The sequence below is a fragment of the Eucyclogobius newberryi genome, unplaced genomic scaffold, assembly GCF_026437365.1.
Source record: "Eucyclogobius newberryi isolate DKJ021-1_F unplaced genomic scaffold, fEucNew1.0.hap1 SCAF_12, whole genome shotgun sequence".
NCBI lineage: Eukaryota > Metazoa > Chordata > Actinopteri > Gobiiformes > Gobiidae > Eucyclogobius > Eucyclogobius newberryi.
The window spans coordinates 16,203,831-16,225,394 of NW_027315746.1; the positions used below are offsets into that span (position 1 = coordinate 16,203,831).

At 39.5% G+C, this 21,564-nt stretch overlaps 1 protein-coding gene and 1 pseudogene across 1 annotated transcript in view; one reads left to right on the forward strand and one right to left on the reverse strand.

Moving 5' to 3' along the window:
• The window catches only part of tmem53 (transmembrane protein 53), a 153,097-nt gene that overhangs the window by 38,210 nt on the left and 93,323 nt on the right, over positions 1–21,564 (forward strand). The window lies entirely within an intron of this gene.
• Positions 10,690–10,787, reverse strand: LOC140356949 (U6 spliceosomal RNA; annotated as a pseudogene).

Here is a 21,564-nt window from a genome sequence, read left to right on the forward strand (position 1 = left end):
GTAGAACTGGAGGCTACTCTGACATTGTCCAGTGTGACTGTCAGCTCAGAGGTTTTTATATCTCTCACGCAGGCACTGAGTCTGTCTACTTGATGTGTCTACTCAGCATAGCAGTGGAAGTTAATGCCGTACATTTTGATTATGTTACAGAACGGCAGCATATAAAGAAATTCCAGAATTGTACCGAGTACTGAAATATTTGATCTTGGTCGATAGTTTGTCAACAAGTCAGTATCAAGATTAGGATTTAGAATAGTGGTTTAGTGATGTGTGTGTGAAGGCATGTTTGAAGAACTGTTGAACATAATCACTTTCTAATGAGGTAATTACTATATTAAGAGTAGAATCTATATATAGTGGGAGAATTTCTTTGAGGAGTCTGCTTGGAATTGGGTCTAGGATCCAGGATCCAAGTTGAGGTTTTAGAGGACATAATGGCTGAACCTTTCTACTACTGATGGACTTACACGAGACACTAGTTTTGTAGCTTGGGCTTGCTCAGGACTAATAGTGGGAGTAATTTAATTTAGTTTATCGCTAATTGTTGTAATTTTTTAAATAAAAAAACAAGATGAAAATCATCAGAGGCGAAAGTAGATGGGCTTGAGGGCTCTACTGCGTTGTGACTGTTTGTCTTGGTTTGGCCCTTACGCAGAGCTTGCTTATGACCTGCTTTGATCAGTAGGCAGATTTTCCATGTTTTTAGGGATTCTTCCATGTGATGGCGTCGTAGAGGTCTCTTCTCTTTTATCTAACTCTTGCGACTGTGGGTCTGAGTGAAAACAATGCTATTGAATAGAACACTGAAGGCATTACTGAGACATTACTAATATTTCCCTCTATTTAATCCCAGTCAAACACCAAGTTTGATATAATAAACTCTGTTATAAATTCGGAATAGGGACCAGGAGGTTGGTGGATAACTATGAATAAGACTCCTCAATTGGTTTCTCCAATTTGGACAAGTGATTGGTAAATTGAGTCTTTCAAATGAGTGAAATGCATTGCTATTTTTAGGACTCAAGAGTAGACTTGCCACACCTCCACCTCGGCCTGTGCTCCTGGAGGTCTGAAAGTTAACATGAGTGGGTGGGGTGGACTCATTTAGTCTTACATAATCATCTTGATGAAGCCAAGTTTCAGTCAAAGCTAGAAGAATTATGTTGTAATCAATAATTACGGTAATTCTAAAAGCAATTTGGAGTAAATTGTCCTAATGTTTAGCAGTTCACATATTACATGCTCGCTTATTTGTTTATTTGCATTATGTATCACTATGTATGTGCTATTTTATTAAGTTATTTTTCCTGACACCTGAAATAGCTTTTTTGAAATTTGACTTTTTGGTATTATTTGCAAGGGACACACACAGTCTCTATTTGCCTTGAATCCGAACACTTGATTTGTGACAATGTGGCCGAAAGCTCTGTGACAGTAGGAGAGGAGCGTCTTACACTGCTGCTCTGCGACACATGGTGCTCGGGACTTGAGTGTTTAGCCCCATATTGTGGCATGGAGCCCCTGAACATGACACTTTTATTCAGATTTATATTATTGGCTGCTGCCACACTATTGTTGTTGGTTAAAAAATAATCATGATTATTCAGGACACAATATAATTGTAAGAAATAAAACATAATAATCATGAATATTTTATAAGCAGTCTTGAGTAATTTCAATTTAAGGGGTTGATTTTTATGTAATAAGTCATTATGTTTTTCCACAGCACAGGTGGATAGCGTACCGTAGCGTTATCATATTCGGTGAAAATGAGGCTGGTGTGCGCTCTCTGCATCTAATTATAGAGCGTTTTTTTCTCCATGAAGCAGGAAGTGTGGTTAGCATGCTAGTCGTTAGCTTTACTGTAATGGCAAAACTCACTCTGAACCCAGAGAGTTGTGAAAAGCTCTTATAAACTTATTGCAGTGAATCTTCAGGTATCAGTCTCTGCTTTCATAAAGCTGGTCACATACTACAGATGAATAGTGATCTAATAGACAATTTTACTGTTTGTGGTCATGGTGTTAAATCATGATGTTTTCTTCCTCACAATAATTGTAACGCTAACATTTGATCTTATGACATCCCTAATATCGCATATTGACTTAAATCTTTATAGAAAATGGTTCCCCTTTCCCCATTACCTTGTTTCTTACTTTAATTCTCTTTCGGTCAGTTGCACTTAATCCCACTTTTCCATATAGTGTGTTTTAGTACTGACAACAGCGCGGACTGCTTTTATCAAAGACTCCTGATTTAGAAAAATAAAACTTGATCTGCATGTGACGTGTTATTACCCCCCACTATATGGCACCTTCTCCTGCAGTGATTTACACAAAACAGGATGGATTCTGGACACTCTCTTTGCCAGCCCCACACAATCTCCTGCCTGGGCATAGCTCTTCATCAGGTGAGACGATTACCTTGTCCCCTGATTGCCACTATACATGGAGGGGGAGGCTTTTTCCCTTACAAATTAGTGGATAAATAGATACCCCCCCCACACACCGCACACCATTCACCCCCCACACACGCTACCATTCTCCACCCATATACCCTGTGCCTAATGACGGGGGCCGGGGACCAGTAATGAAAAACTATACATCACAATCAGCCGGACAGTCCTATTCATGGCTATGCATTATGCTCACTAGTCATAATCATGGGCGCCGTGACAGAGGGAGGGGAGAGAAAGAGAAGGGAGAGCAAGCGACAGAGGACAAGGCGGTGTGAAATGTGAGAGATGTTAGCGGTAAAAAGAGGTAAAGCTCATTCAGTGCCCGAGTATTAGCTCAGTAATGATTGCAGTGGGATGCGAGCCATCAAATAGATTTTATTTTAGAGAAACATAAGGGAGCAGAATAAGCCAAATGTCAAGGAAAGATGGTAAAATGTGTTTATATGTCCTTGTGTCTTAGTTCTGAACCCAATTCTCCTAACCTGTGCTTTTAGTTTGATTGCAGTGCTTTTACCCAAAACATAACACTACAAAAAAAGTGATGCCAATGGAATAGTTGGCACTCTCACTCCCGTTTCTCACCAAGGAAGATGTGCATTCTCAAAACAGTTATCGTAATCTCTCTGAGGGAAGTTTGGCTGAATGGATAAATGCAAAATCGTGAAAATGGAAAATGAAAAACTAACTAAAGCTGTATTAAACACTTATTTTGTCTAGGACTGCACAATATTGGAAAATATTGCAATACATTTGTTTTTGTAATATTGTTTTTTTCAGCAATATGTGATTTCATACATTTCAGTTTCAATTTACTCTGTTAAAACAAACAATTAATGTTGACAGAACCAAGATAAATTAAGGCTTAGGACTTAAAAAAAAAAAAAAAAAAAATCTAATTTTGTCCCCAAACATATAGTGATGTATTTTGGGATGTACAATAGCGCTAGGAAAAAGTTATAATCATTGATGGGCAACACCACCAAAGTTTTGACCACAGTTTGAATTCTCCAAAAGCCCTCCCTGTTTGGCTTGTTATCTAACATTCTCAAGATTCTAAAGCCACGTCTTGAAATATTGTGGTGTCTTTCTGTTGGATCCATGCGTTTATGTGCATGATTTAATGTGTGAATAGGATCGACAGGAGGCACGAACTGATTGAGAATTTAAAAAAAAAAAACGTGATATTAAAGATGCAAACCTGCTCCCAGAATCCTTTGCCTGATCTCCGGTTGAGGACAAAGCTGTGCAATAAAAGTCCAATAGCATAATCACTTTGACCGCAACCAAAAACTCCACAACCCAGGGGAGAAATAATAAGGAAAACCAGATGAAACGCGCTGCTCCCGTCTGGTGCCAGGTGTTTGTGTGCCCAATAAGTTTACACAATAAGAGGGGAACGAGTCCAGCACTCGCGGCTAGCACACAAAGCCGCACACACCTTCTCTCTGTTTTTATAGACTGGTCGCTTACAAGCCGCCAAATGTCACTACTGTTGTTAATTCTATACAAGCGCCTTAATGGGACCATACTTCACCGTCTCCTTTGGGTGGCTGCGGTGGGTCTACCAGTGGCTACGTTCATTGTTTGATGTGTAACGTCCCCGCGCTCGTGTGTGTTTGTCACCCCCGACCTTGTCCTCACCCACATCTCATTCCATCTCATTAAATATGGATATCTGTATAACACTGCCTTCCTTTTCTAACGCACACACGCACACAGAAGCTCATTTGCATGCAGTAAATTTCAATAAGGGATTGGGAGTTTTAGGGTAAAATATAAAACGAGAACAGAGATGAGTTTATGGTGGAAATAGATGGACTTCTGTCTGTCTGTCTGTCTGTCAAGTACATTTGGATGTTTTTTGAATTTATTTATTTACCTTTTGCTCTCTTTAAATATGTGTCATTTGATGTTAGAAAAAAGCACGTTCATACACATAGAAAATAGTCAACAATATATTCAATCTGAGTTTCACTGTCCGTAAACATTTGCGTGCCATCCAGAAGGCATCGGCCAAGTTTGATTAATGTGCATTCTATCATTTTGTCCTATCTCAGTCACCGTAATAACTGGTTGAAGATCATGCGGCCTAATAATAACCACATTGTACTGATGAAAAAGGGAGCAGCTGTATAATAAGAAATCTGTAAATTATTGTCCGTTACAGTAGCTGATAACCGATATTTTCCGATGTTGATATCAATATTTTAAAATCAAAACCAAGGCCCATCATTTTAGGTAAAGTTGTGGTTCAGCTCACACAATTTATTCCCTTTTGTATACATGAAATATGTATTTGTATAATTTGTTGTCCTTTTTTTGATGATTGTCTAAAGCTACTTCTTTAGCTTAATTGTTCCACTATTTCACTAGAAAATCTGTAGAAAAAAAGATCTGCCCAACACTAATTTATAAATATCCCCGATGTCACAAATGCCAATATTAGCACTGATATATCGCCCATTCCTATAAATGAGCATAAATCAAACGGAATCTTTAACCCTCTAGTCCCCCTTCCCCTAAAATGCACTTGTTTTCCTCCTCTTCCCCTTCCTCTCGCATCTCTTTGCGTACAGTGAATCAAACGTGTCCTAATGAGAATGATGTGCTACAGCGATAAACCGTAGCTGCGGCCTCAGTAAAACACAGCATCCCTGCATTAATTATTGACCAGGCTGCGGCGCCGCTCGAGGGCTTTACAAGGGGAGAAAACATTACTCTGACCACCGCTATACTCCATCACCACGGCCCTGAACGAAGCGGCGCTAACATAAAAGTATCTGTGAGAGAGGTAAATTATTAGTCAGGGGAGATCACAAAATTAGACATGTGGTTTTGTGTACTGCGTTGAATCTGGTTAAACTGATTTAGACAGGTTAGTTTTGACATGGATGCTCGTAACGCAATGCAGTTAATGTATCCGCTGAGCTGATGATCTTGATCACAGTGCCTTTTTGTTGACTAGCTATGCAAAATACACTTTTAAGAATTTGGAATTATGTTACAATTAAATATCATATAATATTCCCTTTCTTATTCACAAAGTTGAATGTAGAGTGATAAGGGCGATATGGTGATACAAATTGAATCATGATTTCATCCCAATCTGCAACTTTGGTGATATCATCATATTGTGATTCACTATGCTGTCTGATCAAACACACTCTTTTTTCCCACCTATTTCTCCTATTGTTTAGCATCTGTAAAGCACTGGATTTAACCAATCACAGTGACGTGTACATTACTTGTTAAACTCGTGTGATCTGGTGACAAGAATATTTTTGCCATATCCAGAGTTATTCTTGCATCAGTAATTAGTAATCTTTATTCTCCTGCATTTAAGATCAAATCACATTTTCCGCTACCCACCATATACAAACACTGCTCTGTACTTTGTTCTCCCTTTTTTTGTTTCCTTAAACAATGATACATGTTGAAATCAGCAGCATTTTTGGCATGAATTCCAATCAACAGCAACTTCTTAGATCACTATTAATTAATAATATGTCCAAAACATAATATAATGATCTACACATGTCATAGATGTAACCGTATAGCGGAGAGACAAAAGCCTAAAATGTCTTCTTTAAATGTATATCTTATCTATATTCATTGGGATTTACTTTTTATATTTAGCCCACATAGTAATCATCTCGATCTCCTATCTCCTCACTGTTAGCATGTCCTGGCCCGAAACATAGACCAAGGTTACTGGCAGCCGCTGCAGCAAAGTCATGATCGATGGCCAAACATAGGATCGGCTTGAGTAAATGTGTGTGTGTGACTGTGAATGTGTGAAAAGCCACAGCCAAAACAATGGCCCTCCAGATTGAAACTGACTTCACCTTGTATCTTTTGGCCCTGGCCTTCGACAATAGATTGGACAGGAAATCCAATGGCTGGAAGAGACGAGCGGAGATGAGGTCACCAGGACAGAAAATACACCTCGTATGCTATAAAAGTATGATATATTTATTTATTATTATTGTACAGTATTCTTTTTACACATTTTACAGTAGTTTCTTGTTTTGGTGTGTCTTTGTATACACCTTCTAAAGTGTGTGTTTGTGTGGCCAGTGACCTAGCCCATTTTAATCTGTGACAGAGCGAAGATGTGGTGAAAACCATTATCTCCGTCTCCCTGTCGCTGATAACAACCCGCTAATCTGTTTGCTGCAGGTATTGAACAAATGCATTTGGGTTGTGGATGGACCGAGAGTGTAGGGAGGGGAGGGAGAGGAGGGGAAGACCAAGATGGAGGCCGCCGTGTAACAGAGGGAGGCTGATGAAAAATGAGGCGATGAGGAGGTTGGGAAAACTTTAGCGACAACCCTGGCCCCTCCATGACAACAAGGAGGAAGAGAGAAATGAGGAGAGAGAATGGAAGAGAGTTTAAGACAAGGCAAAAGGATGAGACAAATGGAAGTGATGACAGAGATAGATGAAAAGAAATGAGAGACTGAATGAAAGAAAAACGGGATAAAAAAAAAAAAATCAATGTCGCACAAGAGGCTTTTGCTAGTGAATTAATGAGAGGTTCTAAGGGATTGTATGGTAGGAGATGTTTTAACCGAGCCAAAAGGCTCTTTGCACCAAAGGCCTAAGAAATAAAAGGTTGTGTATGTCAAAAGGTACCAAAATATGGGACTAAATTCAATAAAGTTTTTCTGGTATTGAAAATATTTTATTCCCTGGTATTTGCAGGGGACTATTTTATAAACTTACAGGGTGGATTTTTAAAAAAGTTTTTTTTTTTTTTCTGAAATAAATATAATATTTAATTGGATTCATAAACATTCTTATTTTGCTTTGACATACTATTAATACAAAAATAATATGTATTACTGCTACTGTACCTAACTAGTGGTGAGTGATATTGATCAAAATAAATGTACATTTAAAAAATGTTTTATTATTATCCTGATAGCGATAAGTGTTGAAGCATGTCTTTAAACATAATAAGTTGAAGTCTATATATTGTTATTTACAACATAACTGTTTCATTTGTATTTTTGGTCGGCTCTTTTTGTAGCTATAAATATAAAGGATATTCTCGATATTCAAATTTTGCATATCGTCAACACAACATTTAAAATATTATCTAAATTTCAGTATATTGCCCACCAGGTATTGTTTAAGTATCGGTACCAAAAATCCTGGTCGGGAGTGGTAGCTGCCGGTTTCTGCAAAGTAAAATATTTTATTTATTTCTGGTGGGTCATAGCCTCTGCCTAAATCTTAATTGTTCATCCAGTGTGTGATTGAAGCGTATGTCTGTTGTAGCCAGGAGCTGGCAGACACTGACCTTTCGGGTGTCCAGAGGCTACGCTGCCTGTGCCCTGAACACACACACTTTACCCTGCTGCTTCTCAGTCCATGTGACAGCTGTCAGTCAGAGCTCTGCACACGGTCCAGGCCAGCGCTGTGGTTTAGTGGGCCGTGTGATCAGATTGGTGGACACACAACGTACGTCCCATGTTAGGACAATAACCTGCTCCGGGACATGAGCGCTGAGAAACAGAGTGTGACCCTTATGGAGCAGTGAACACCAGCACTGTCAGTCCGGGATGATTGACACTTCAGCCTTCAGACAAGACAAGTCTCATTGACGTACATGTACACACACACGTATATGTACACAGACAGACCAATATTCAAATGTGCAGGACACTGGACCGGCAGCTTTACACAACACTCTCCGCCATTCTTTGTCATGTGACACACGATGTAACGTCATAAATAGTAGCTTTGTCACATGCATATGTGCAATTTTTTTAATGCAATTTTTTTGTAATCTCAGTACATGGAACAAAAATCACTAAATCAGCACCATATTTGGTCTTTTAAAAATTGGAACAGTCTTTTGTGTAAAAAATAACTCAATTTGAATACAGAGGGAAATGCCTGATACTCGTGATCAATTTCGATACCACAATGATAAAAATAAAATGTTTTTATAAAATTACACTTTAAAAAAATGTAAAATTTCAATCCAGATGCCCAATTTATGTGATTCCTTTTCAATGTGTTTTGAAAACCCTACTCCTGTTCCTTCCTCACATTGTGTGTGTATGTGTGTTTCAAAATGTTCAGGACCGATTCCATTAATACAAAAATACAAGCTTCATTTGTACTGGTTCATGAGGTTTGATAAGCATGATATCAAAAGTTCCATTGGGAGAAGGAGGAGACGTAGAGACAGTGGAAGAGAAACAGAGATGTTAAAGGGGAGAGAGAGTGAGTGGGTGCCTTTAGGCAGTACTTTCACCTCCACTGACATTTAACTAAAAACCAATCTCCATGTCAGCCATCTTCAGCCCCTAACCCCAGGGCTAAGAGGGGGTGGGCCAAGCCAGTGTCTATGTGAGTCCAGATTTAGATTTCAGCACATCTCTCTATTCATTCACTGCCACAATTTAGTAAAGTACTGCAATGTCCATCCATTGTCCCCTGGGTGAGGTCAAGGTCTCTGTCCCTGGTCGACATCATCGCCTCCTCCGTCTACACAACGGCAATAATCACGCCATTGAATCAAATATAAAACGATAGGGGAAATGTCCCATCGTCACCACTGTGCCATAATCCGCCGCTAAAATTGGAATTGGAAAAGTTATACAAGGGTTAGTGCGACGATGCCCCTGGGCCTAGCAAACACATGGGGGAGGGGAAACATGATGCTAGACATAAAAGCGCTACGTATGGATGAAAACGAACCAAAATAATACCACACATTTAGCTAAAAAGGACATGTTTTTGTTAGTAATAGTTGGACAAGTACAAAGAAACAGCTAGCGTTTTAGCCATCATTCAGGATGATGACTGATGTAACCTCTTCACCTCCTTTACACTCGCACAATCACCAGTATTTCATAATAAAGGGCTCTGAGCTCAGGTTAACGGCTAGCCTCAGGGGCTACAGTAACACCCAGTCAACCCCCAACTACCAGCAGCAACGGCAGATCCCACACTTGGAGGAGAAATTAGTCATATAGTAATGCTTAAAAATAGAACAGGCTTTGTAAGAGGTTTGCTAGTGTTATAATGGAATAGTAAGAGAACAGAAGAAATACAAGTAGAACTGATGTGCATTGTCCATGGGTTCGGCTTGAGGAGGAAATAAAAAGTTTGGGTCATATCATCTTTACAATGTTTTAAAAAACAAGATATTTCAACTTCCGTCCAAAAAGTCATTTTCAACTGAAACTTTTTTTGATTTTTAATAAAAAAACATTGAAACTTTGTCTGCAATAATATATGGGAATGGGAATATAGGACTAAGGATTTTGCAAAGCCTTCATAATTCGTATAACGATTTTCTTATTTGCTAGGTTACAATTTTGATTCGAGCACAATTGTTGTACAGTTAGTTTACGTAAGTAACCTGAATGCTATCCTGGGAAGTACATACAAAGACATACAATGACAGAAAAACAAGATATTTTAAATAAAACACTGAGCAACTAAAATTTAACTAACATAAATGTTCAATGTTCAACGGATGGAAGCTGAGTAGGCTTCATTATGGCCTATAGTAGTTAAAATCACTCTTACCCAGTTCACTATTTGTGGAACATCTAGTATAAAGTGCTGCTGTGATCTAGTGCAATGTGCAGTACAGCATTGCTTCAAAAGGGATGTTAATTAAATAAACTGGCAATTTCTTTAAAATGCCCTTTATAAATAGTCTGTGTAATCCCTCATTTGTCCAGGCGTGTAGGAAAGGATTCAAATGTAGACACTGTTTTAAAAAAAAAGTATTCGACTCTCCTCCAAGAGATTTAGAATGACTGTCTACGTCTTTGTGAGAGAGAGATGCCCATCCAACGTTTTGGTACAGAACACAGTGATGTGTGCTGTCACTGTCACATGAAATAAATCATGAACATGTGGTCAAGTGCATCCAGTGGCTTCAAAACTTGTGCAGTTGTATGCATATAAATGGGGTCACCAAAGTCCTTGAAACAATAATTTCCCTTCTGATCTCAGATGTGAGGCACTGCTTATTTCCATAAAGCTATCGTAGTTTAATTTTCAGTTTGTGACTAAACTTTTCAATATTAATTTTAAAACGTAGGGATTCGTCTATCCATACTCCCAGGTAATTGTAACACTGGACTCTTGACTACCACCTAAGTTTATTTTTAATTAGGCACTTCTGCATTGCGAAAAAATCTTTCTCCAAGTTGCAAAAGGCAACAGAGAGTGAGAGTAAATCACTGTCATCAGCATTTAAAAAAACACTTTTCAAATGTGTGTGTCATCCTTGCACAGGGGCCATGCTAATCCACTCTGTATCATTCCATTTTTAGCATATTAACATATTATTTTAGCGAACTAACACTAGCTGGAGGGACCAATGTCACAGATTGGCAGCCTCGCTTCTGTCGGTCTCACCACCATAGCGTGAATACGGGTGTAAGGCAATTTTATTATTATTAACTGCATTTTTTACATATCATCAGCCCTAATGTCAAGAATCCATGTACATTTTGCACTTTTAAACCAAAGTAGCACTAAACCACAGCTAAAAGAAAAATACCTTCTCAATCTTAAATCCTGGTTAAGACCATGAACTTTAGCTTGACAGTCCAAACACTCCGCTGTTTACTGTTATTATAATTTCTCTTTAATGTTTGTTCTCTGGCCTCACTCAAGTACTGTGTCCATCCATAGCAAAGCACCGTGGGACAGTGCATGGCAGAGGAGCACTGCAGAGGCAAGAAACGAGCCAATTTGGAGACACAAATGGGCTGCATAACACTTTCCCATAGTTAAAGTATAGAACGGTGCACAGAAGCACCAAGTGAATGTGGCAATAGTGGTTTGGAGTGTGCCCTGTGGGCCAATACGCTGTCACACACTGTCTGTCTGTCTGCTCATGTGGGCTGTGGCTGTGAATAAATAATGCCATAAACATGCCCAAACAATTTACATAACGCCAGAAAATACTCACAAACCTGTATGAATCTGGCCAAATGTGTGTAGAATATCAAATAAAGCCTGTGATTCTACTGCACACTTAAAGACAATATGAACAAGAAAATAAACACAGCCAGTTATTGCATGAAGTTTGCGTTAATTAGATGTCAATTACCTTTTTGACAGTACAACCTCAATATTAAACCAACCAAAGTTTGCAAAGGTTTGACAAATGTATTTATTGAATGGCAACTTCAGCACATAATGTTCATGAAGTTATTTATGTTTTAGATGCTGTTTATGGTGTCATTGTATAAGAAGAATCTCTGCAGAACTTGAAACATTTCCCCACCTGATAAATGGACTTCCCTTGCGTCTATAAACAACAGCCTTCTCTTCTGCTCAAACACACAGTTGGGTTTCTCCTGCAAACCCTAGCCACTAATTCCCATTCATTTAATATTGCCATTAGGCCAGTGTGTAGCCGAGGCCTGCCCCAGACACCAGCCATTCTTTATTCTGCTGCATGCTTTATGAATGACTTACAGGTGGATGCTACAAGTGCGACAACACAACATAAATCACTGCACCACCATTAAACACAGCTTTTTAGGACGAAAAGCCTTAAGACGTGTTGTTCTAGGACATGTTTAATTAATTATGAGGATAAATATTTGTTCTATTATGAGGATGAGAGTGGAAGAATTAAAACAGCAAAGCAAGTGGTGTGAGACGCACAATATTTAGCAAGATTCTCAAGACGATAAGGTTCTTGTCCCCCTTAGGGAAATCTGTCCTCTGCGTTTGACCCTTTAATGTTGCATGGGGAAGCTTGTCGGGTGTTCGAGCGACTGCATTGCAACACTTTCACATGTTAAGCAAGGTTCATGGTTCATGGTCAGAACTACCAGTGGAAACTCCCCAAATAAACACATAATGTTAAGATTTTGTATGGATGTTTTTTCCTGAATAAGTGCCGGTTTTCTCTTTTGACAGAATTTATCAACTTCTGTTATACTGTTTTCCTCGCAGTGAATAGGTCTCTTTTTCTCCATAGCCTTTGAATGAGACATGGGTGAAGCCACAATGTACCAAAGCAGCAGGCAGCTTTTTAACAGTCAGTGGTATAACTAATAGATGTGTCTGTGTTACATTTGTCACCCTGACACTTTATCCTATATTGAGTTACACTCCAGGGCCCATTCGCCTCTTCCCCTTAGTCCTTCTCTTCATTCTGTCCATCTCTGCTCTCTGTATAACATTCTTCGAGTTTTTCAGTCAGTGGCTACAAATCATGCTGCAAGAGGAACTTCTAGGCACGAACTGAGATCGTCCTACCAGAACAATGCACTGCGCTGGGCAGGGCAAAGACAAAATGTGATGGATAACAAATCAAAGCGGTTCTGTTACACTACTCTAACAGTTATATTTCAATGTAAAAAAAAAAAACCCTGAAAAACATAATTGTTAAACGATTAGGAGTGCTGAATAAATCAAGAGATTTCTGTGTGTCATTGGTTCATTTGTCTTGACTCGGTGGGTTAAGGTTTGACTAAATGTACTTCATGAAAATGAGTCATTAGTGGCGTGATCTAAAAAGAAACAGGACCGTTTTATGTACCGGTAAAATGTTTTTTTTATTGGGTTTTGTGTTCTTACTCAACCGTGGGTATTTTTAGTACATATTTTGAGCAGTTTACTTACCTGTAACACCAACTACTACGGTGTACTGCAATGTGTATTTGACCAAAGTAAAACAGGTTCACATGGATTTATGCAAAAACACAGAGAAGTACTCGTCTAATCACTATATAAATCACTATATAAACCGCTCCAGACTGCTGCGGTGCCCTATGTACTACGTCTTCTTACCACAGACCCACGTCCGCAGTGCTCCAAGACCAATATAACAACACACATTGATTTTAATGACCTGCTCAGGACCTGAGCCACACCCGACTGGCATTAGGTGTAAACCTGGTGTCAGAAGGGAAATCGTTGATAAAGTGTAGGTGGCAATGGCTAACCCAAAGGTTGCCACTTACCATACTTCCCAATTTTATTTGAGTTACCTTTTCAATTTAAATTAGTCTAAAATAAATCATGCAAATTGTTGCGTAATATTCTTGTCAACATCAAACGAGTTAGTCTTGTAATTGTACTTTTTTAACTAGATTTTAAACATGTACTTGTAATTGAGCAAGGTGTTAGCATATATTTTTTAATTACTTGCATTTAACAATTATGAGTGTTGAGTAGAATAAAAGCCTCAACCCAAAACACGCACAATAGGTCAAATCTTCAGTCCTGACCAAGCCAAGCTCGAGTTCTGGAGCGACCACTGCTCCTGAGAGGTGGCCCCAGTGGCACTGGTTGAAGTATGGGTCAAATGCAGAAGACAGATTTCCATACGGGCACAATAAAGACTTATCTAATCGGCCCTATTCACGGTTGTCTCATGGCTGTATCTACTTCTTTGTTTGTAGATCACTACATCTACAAATACTCAAAATAAAACTGCATCGCCTGCTCTGATTGACCAGAGCTCAAAGAATATGCATTTTTTTGTTAAAAATTACTAAATTCAGTTCAAAACATAACATTTTTCCTTTTTCAATTAAAATATTTATTAAAATGCTACAAAAATTGCATTAAAAATTAAAGAGTAACTAGTACTCTGAGAAGTATTTTTTTATGTGTACCATTTACTTTTACTTCAGTACAGTTTTGGCGGCTGTGCATGTAATGCATGTAATTGAGTACATTTTTAGCCATTTAACTGTACTTTCACGTGACATTTTTTTCTTTACAGTATTCTTTCCAGGACTGCCCTTTTCCATCCACCTTTACAGTCTTGGTGTGTGTTACTTTGCTATAGTAAGTGATGAGTAGAACACTGACCCCAGTTTAAAGAGCGGCTTAAACAGTTAAAGCTGCACACCTTTGCTAGCACTTAGAGGCTAACCAACCTTTCTGAGAAGCAGCCAGCTGTGTGCTCTGGAGAACCTATGGCACTAACTATTTGTAGAAACACACACATACATGCACTGTGATTCATAACCCAGCGTGTGGCTTTTTGACACAAAGGCAATAGGAGCAGCAGGCTGTACAAGCAGGGACTTTTATTTCTTTCAATTTGTCTTGCTTAAAAAACAAACCGTCCATGAGCTGGTGAATAAATAAATAAAGCTGTAGGCAGTGAGCGAGGGAGAGAGGATGGATGAGTGGGTCCATCTCACCGCTGTGCGGAGGAACCAGGGGGTAGACCTGCTGCCTTAGAGAAAAACCTCTGAGGGCTACATGTGTATAAGCTCACATTCACCTTTGTATGCTGAGTTTACTTCTTAGTACTAGCCACTTATTCCGGGGTAATTACACTGATTTTGCTTTTCTTATTTTGAATTAAACTGGATTTAGCACTATATCCTTGCAATCAGTAGACGATACGTATGGAGTGTAATAGGGCTGCAACTAGCGGTTATTTTAGTATTTTAAGTATTTTTTCAGTTATACACCTAATCACACTTTTGTTGTACACTGACACTTTTTATGGAAAGAGAATATTTATGAATAATTGATGACAATGTGAAGTGGTTTATTATTTTTTTGCTATTGTGATTTAATAATGACGCTTTCTTTGTTATAAAAAGTCTTTAAGCATGTGTTTTTGAGTCTGTATATTCCAGATATTGATTATGCTTATTGTTGACTAGTCACAATTAGTCGATTAATCGTTGCAGCCCTAGTAAACCGCATCATTTAGGATTTTCCTCTATTGTGAGTTAATCGTTCACATTATAATCACAGTTCTGTTTGGCAGTGACATTGGGCAGTTGCAGTGATTAGATATTAAAAAATACCACCTCTCACATACGGGTTGTTTTCTGTGCAGCCAACATGTTCCAATTAACAGCACCTTAATTGGCACTGGGAGCGGACCCCCCACACCATTGGGCTAAACCTCCAAACATCAGCAACCTTTGGACTCCCCGAATCAAAGAGCAACACGTCTCAACAAGGGAGTAATTGGCCTGACCTCGCGACCTCTCGTGTCTTGCATCAGGGACGCATCAAATCAAAATGAGCTGCGATGAGGCACACCCACGCGGCTAACTAGCTCCTGGGTTGGTTAAAACACACATGTGCACTTAATGTATACAGCGGCACTGGCAATAGATGTGTCATTAATGGCTGTGCTGCGCTCATCGCTCATTAGAGTGGTATTCAGTGGATGGGGAGGCACAGTGGCAGCACACAGAGACGCACACATACAACACAAGACGTTTTGGTCAATGTAAAAAAAAAAAAACATGGTGTGTCTTCATCTGCTGGAGAAGCTGCAGGGATAATAAGGCAGTGGAGCAAATGGAGAAGAAAGCAGGAGTGGAGGGCACCAGGGAACGATGGAGAGACTTCCATTCCTCCCCGCTGTTTAGAGGAGTTCAGATTGATGCAGGGACACAAAGATCGGGCCCACTTTAATTAACCTACCAGGACTCGGCACCGCACTGTACACCGCTAAAAAAAAACACTACACATAGCCATCATTAGTGGACCGCAAACAGATGCATCGTTTATGGCTGAAAAAAGTCAGCAAATCTGGAAAAGTTTGTTAATTAAGGGCCATTTCTTTTGCCAATTTTTACCTAAATGCAGAAGCAATTCATATAATGTATTTCCATCTGTGATTTATATTATAACTAAACTTAATCAGTATTTGGAATCTGCCGCTCCTTTGTTTTGATTGGGCATGCACTAGAATAAGGGCTGTAATCAACTAGTCAGTGAATATTTTCAGTCGACTCAAGTCAAATTATTATTTCTATTTCACATTTACTCTTTTGAAATACAATTTACAACCAAACAAAGGTTGAATATGGTAACTGAAGGCTTCTAGATAGATAATATTTACTAATAAAGTGTAGTATTAAGGGAATTCTGAAATTCTGTATCCATTTTGATTTAATAATGACACAGTTGTTGTGATAAAAGGTCTGTATAGTCCAGATATTATTCAGTTAATAATCAAAATATGATTATCGTATCGACATTTTTAATCGTCTAAAAGTTGATATTGGCTCTATAATACAATAATTTGCAGTCCAAGGACATGATTTCCCAAACTGCAGCATTGTTTTGTGTTAAGATCCCTGACTCATGAATACCCACACGTATAATTTACATAGCTGATATATACCAGACATTTACACCCACCCAATATGTGTCTACACAAACTACAGAGCAAATGGCTGTGAATAATGTTACCAGAGGCAGCCGTTAAGTGTTATTCATTCCATAGCAGGTCCTAATGAGGGGTTTTATTTACTAGACCAAAAATGAATGATTTTCCTGTTGTTGTGTATTGTTAACTAGGTGTAAAACTACTATTTGCTTTGTTATCCAGGACACATGTATGCTCTCAGTGGTTGAAGAGGCAGTCATTAATTCCATATCAACACATTTAAAGTGGCACCGACGCCAGTGAAAGGGGCTTGTTTATTAATACGGCAACTTTTTCTGTCGTATGTATCCATTTGCATGGGGCAGATTTGCATAAAGCGTACAGCATTACAGATAATGGGCTCATATTCTCTCACGCCGACACATGAACTCACTTAAAAATTTACAGCCTTGCAATCTGTGTTCAGCATCAAACACATTACACCACACTTATTTAGATCAAGCACTGCCATTCATTCAGATACCAAACGTGAAATGCTCATGTTTATTGAATGTCCACAGCATGATGCATTGGCCACAGCTGATTGTTATGTTAGCGACCACACGGCTAACATGAGTCAGGCTGCAGCGTGTTCAAATGCCAGTGAATGTCTTTTCTGCTCTCCTTGAGATCTATAATTCACAAGAAGTACCATGAGAGCAGCTCAAGATAAAAAAAAACAAAAAAAAAAACTGTTTGATAGTTGTCTTTTCTTTGTCGTTATAAAGGACTTGATTCATTGACAGTTTTTACTACCAAATGATCTTATTCCTTAGCAGTCACTTCACCCCGAACACCTCTGCAGGTTAGTACTATTGTCATGGCGGTGGGGAGGCCTTCACTTATTCTCACTCTTACTCTCTCCTTAAAGCACAGGTTGACAAAAGTAAACCCCTGGAAAAGTGTCTCAAAGGCGGGTCATTCACAGTAAAAGCTGGCTCTGAGACTCGGACTGTTGTGACCAGACAAAGGCCGAGGTCAGAGCGCATTTATCCACTGACATGAGTCTAATTACACTGTGCTCACACACACACACACACACACACACACACACGCACGCACACACACACACACACACACACACACACACAAACACTCAGCGGTAAGGATGTTTCAGCGCAAAGGCCACACAGGGTCATCAAGTCTTTTAGATGAGGTCTTGTATATAATGACCAGACAAAGCAGTACATTTAAATCTGGGAGACTGGGTGATGATTAGTTGCACACACCTTTTAGAGATGCCATGACAATAAAAGATGTGTCGAATACAGATATACGGTGGTCTTTTTACTGTGCAGTAGAAACTCTTAGTGGGTCTAAAGTGTTTGTAAGTTGATTAAGACTGAGGTGACCACTTGCTTGGCCCTTGAAGTGCTCTTCATCCTGGTTGTGATGAGTCCTGAGGACCTCACTCCAACTGTGCTGAGAAAGAGCAACATGCAGACAATCTCACAGGCCAACAGAGCAGCACATGCAAAACACAGAAGTACCTCTTCACTCTGGCAGTTAATGGCTCCGGAGTGAGGAGCAGGATGGAGGGGGACCTCTTGGTGGCTTGCCCCCGTGAAGAGCTCTCAATCCTGGGCTCACACAGTCCCAAAGCCCCCTTCTCCTACATCCCCACAGGGTCAGAGCGTGCTCCACCACTCTACTGCTGAGGTCTAGTAATAGGGGCTGGATGAACTCTTCGAGAGCAGTGAAAGCCTCTTCTAACACTGGGAATCTGTCTTTTTAGTCTGTACAGATTTTTGCAACTTACTGAAATTGTGTGGACTATTGTTAGGAACGTGCTCAATATTTTCAGCAATGGTTGAAAATATGACACTTCTGTCACATTTTTTGTTAGGAGTCACAGTACTGTAAGCTGACTTGCCTAATGCTACATAGAACCATCAGACCTAAGTGTGACTTTTATTGAAAGTTACTTTGAAATCATATTACCAAGTTGTGCAGGAATCTGAGTGGTTGGTGGTTTGGCTGTTTACCTCAGAAAAAGTGCTTTTCTCACTTGCCATAATTATAGGACACTATGCATTATAAGTGTAAAATCCTGCTTTTGCTTTAAAAAAAAGCTAATTTCTAGTTCTATTTCTATGGCCTGACGTAACACAAAAGTATTACATTTAAAACATGGTCTACCTTCTTTTTCACAATCCCACATGTATTGCCTTGTGTTTTCCTTTCTCTGCATGAGCTCAGATCACTTGTCTGCTGGTTGTCTGTTGTTGCTGCTCCTCTCAGCCCACTCCCTCTGTGTCCCCGTGACGACATGTCATTGTGGAGGGTGAACCATGGCTGTGCAGGGTTAAACAACAGCACCCTCATTCTGGCTGGCAATTAGTCCACCAGACCAACACCGTTTTAGCCACTGCAGAAATCATTGTATGCGAATAATAAAGTGAGCATTTCATCTTTACATCTGACTTTGCTGATGTGTTAAACTCCCAATAGTTTTGTGTCTTTTCTTCTCCATTACAACCTCAACAATCTCCCTTCCCTCTCATCTCCCTTTCCATCTTCCTTATCCACATTTTCCAATCTCTTCACAACAGCGGCTCCCCTGCACTATACAAATCTGTGTGCCTTTCTGCTCTGAGTCAGGTGACACCCGGCGGACCACTAATTAGAATTCTGTCACTAAGTAAATGCATTGTGACCGCTGCTGACAGCTCGGCGACACTGTGTGCGTGTCAGTTTGGGCAGCTTGTTGGCGGTGACGATGGCAGCCGGCTGGCATTTTTAACGTGGCAAGGTGCTGCTCTCGCCACTGACCTGACAGTCATTTAAATTACACAGAGGACGGCTGCCTGGTGTGCGTGTGTGCGTGTGTGTGTGCGTGTGTATGTGTGCGTGTGTGTGTGTGTGTGTGTGTGTGGGGTGAGACAATGAGAGAGCGACTGAGGAAAGACCGTTAGTAGCACTGGGGTAATTCACTGACTGCTGGTTGACGGACTCACTGACTCATTGCTGGAAAACAGACAGACAGATGGGCAAGCCTTGTTTACCATGTCACCACACCATTAAAACACAAATCACACTCTTCTTACATTCATGTTTTGGGAAAATATAATTTATACTATGTGGGAAAAAAGCAGGACAGGCCAGTAAGTGGTGGGAATTAAAGCAAATCTGTGAAAAATGCAAAATGACTGCTAATATGTGTTATTTTAGGTATGCATTTGACCTTGTTCTATATTCACCAGTGCTAATTGTATCGTTCTACAACAAAATATTGTAGAGTTAGTGATTTTAATTTATAAATGTGTTTGACTCCAACATCTGGTCAACTGTATTGTCCAAGTTCATTTTGGGTCATTTTACACCATTGAGATCCAACCAGAAATTGCATTGTAACCAAAACATTAAAAAAACAACAACAACACTGATACAGGAAGTACTTTCAAATAAAACACATTGAACAAACATTTAAGTGCTCCAAAGCTTATTTGTTTTTTTATACACCATTTTTGCTTCAAATCTATTTATTTTGTAATTGATATGAAACACGTTGTAAAAGAAAAATACCTACTAGTGTAGGTGGGTGGGCGGTGAACACACAGCAGACCCTTAGCGACTGGTCTCCTGAAGAAAAACAGTAGCTCTGTGACAGGCCACAATGACAGCAGCATGGTAAAACACCTCTAATGCACCTCTATGGGTTTTTACGGCTTCTCATATAGCAGCCAGCACCACATCTTCTACACATCCTCCACACGCCCGCACACACGACGACTGCTACTAGCCCACTTAACATTTTCCTTTGGCTTCCGCTGTAACAGTACAAACTCACACAATGCGGATATTTATTATTCACGTTTTTGTTTTGCACACAGACAACATGCTCGCAGCGGTGAGGGGAGGGGAGGAGAGAGCGCGAGAGATAAATAAGAACGATAAGTCTTGTCTTGTCAGAACGGAGGAGAGCCGGCCTGAGTGACATACGATTGGTCTCCCGGTCGTGAAATATGCATGGCTTTTTCAGCAGCCAGAGGAGAGAAGAGTTAATTTAGGTCCGCTCGCGATGCTCGGGGTAATTAAAAGAGATGATCGATAGTTTCCCCCCTGTGACTGATAAAAACCGTCCCACACACACGCACACACACACACACACACATACACACAAACGCACGCTCACACACACGTAAACATGACTACAGGCAGAGGACACTGGATCTACAGAATTACACAAAGAAAACTTGGAACATATGTGGTTTTCAAGTCTAATCTCTAAACTCACCTAATGCGTAGACAAAATAAAAGGACACAACTATACAGAAATGCTATTTACCAAGATTTTATGTGAATCATTGGTTGAAGGTGCTGGGGTTTAGGCACCGATGATTCAGATCAAAGAGAGGCATTTTAGGCTGTCTCAGCATTAAACTGGCAACTCAAATGAGAGACTCATTCTGCTTTCTGATTGGATGATTGTCTTGACAACCAAAACACCAAATTATTACATCAACAACTTGACTATGATGTCCAATGTTTTTGTAATTATTGTAATTTTGAATACATCAGCGCTGCAGTTGTTATCAGCAAAAGTATATATTTGATTTGAAGATGTTATTTATCTATGGACATTTTAAATACAAATCTTACACACTGTTGCTTTGAACCACAAAAGGCATTTATTTAGGGATCATTGACTCATTGACTGTGAGTTTGGATAAAAACAGCATAGTGTTATTTGATTAACAAACCAACTAATTACCAGCTTGGTACTTGAAGAACTTGCACATTTTTTAATATTTCAGAAAGTCAGAATTTAAAAAAACATATCATTTTATGACCATTGTCCGACCAAATCCAATTGCGACCTGGGATTAACTCCAACTGTTTAAACCCTTTCAGTGTGGACAGAGCTCTTAAACGTGATAAATGTTTTACTATCAAGGAATGCAATTTCCTGTCAGGATTATTCTCAAATTTGGAATCCATTTTATAACTCCACCTTGATGACATT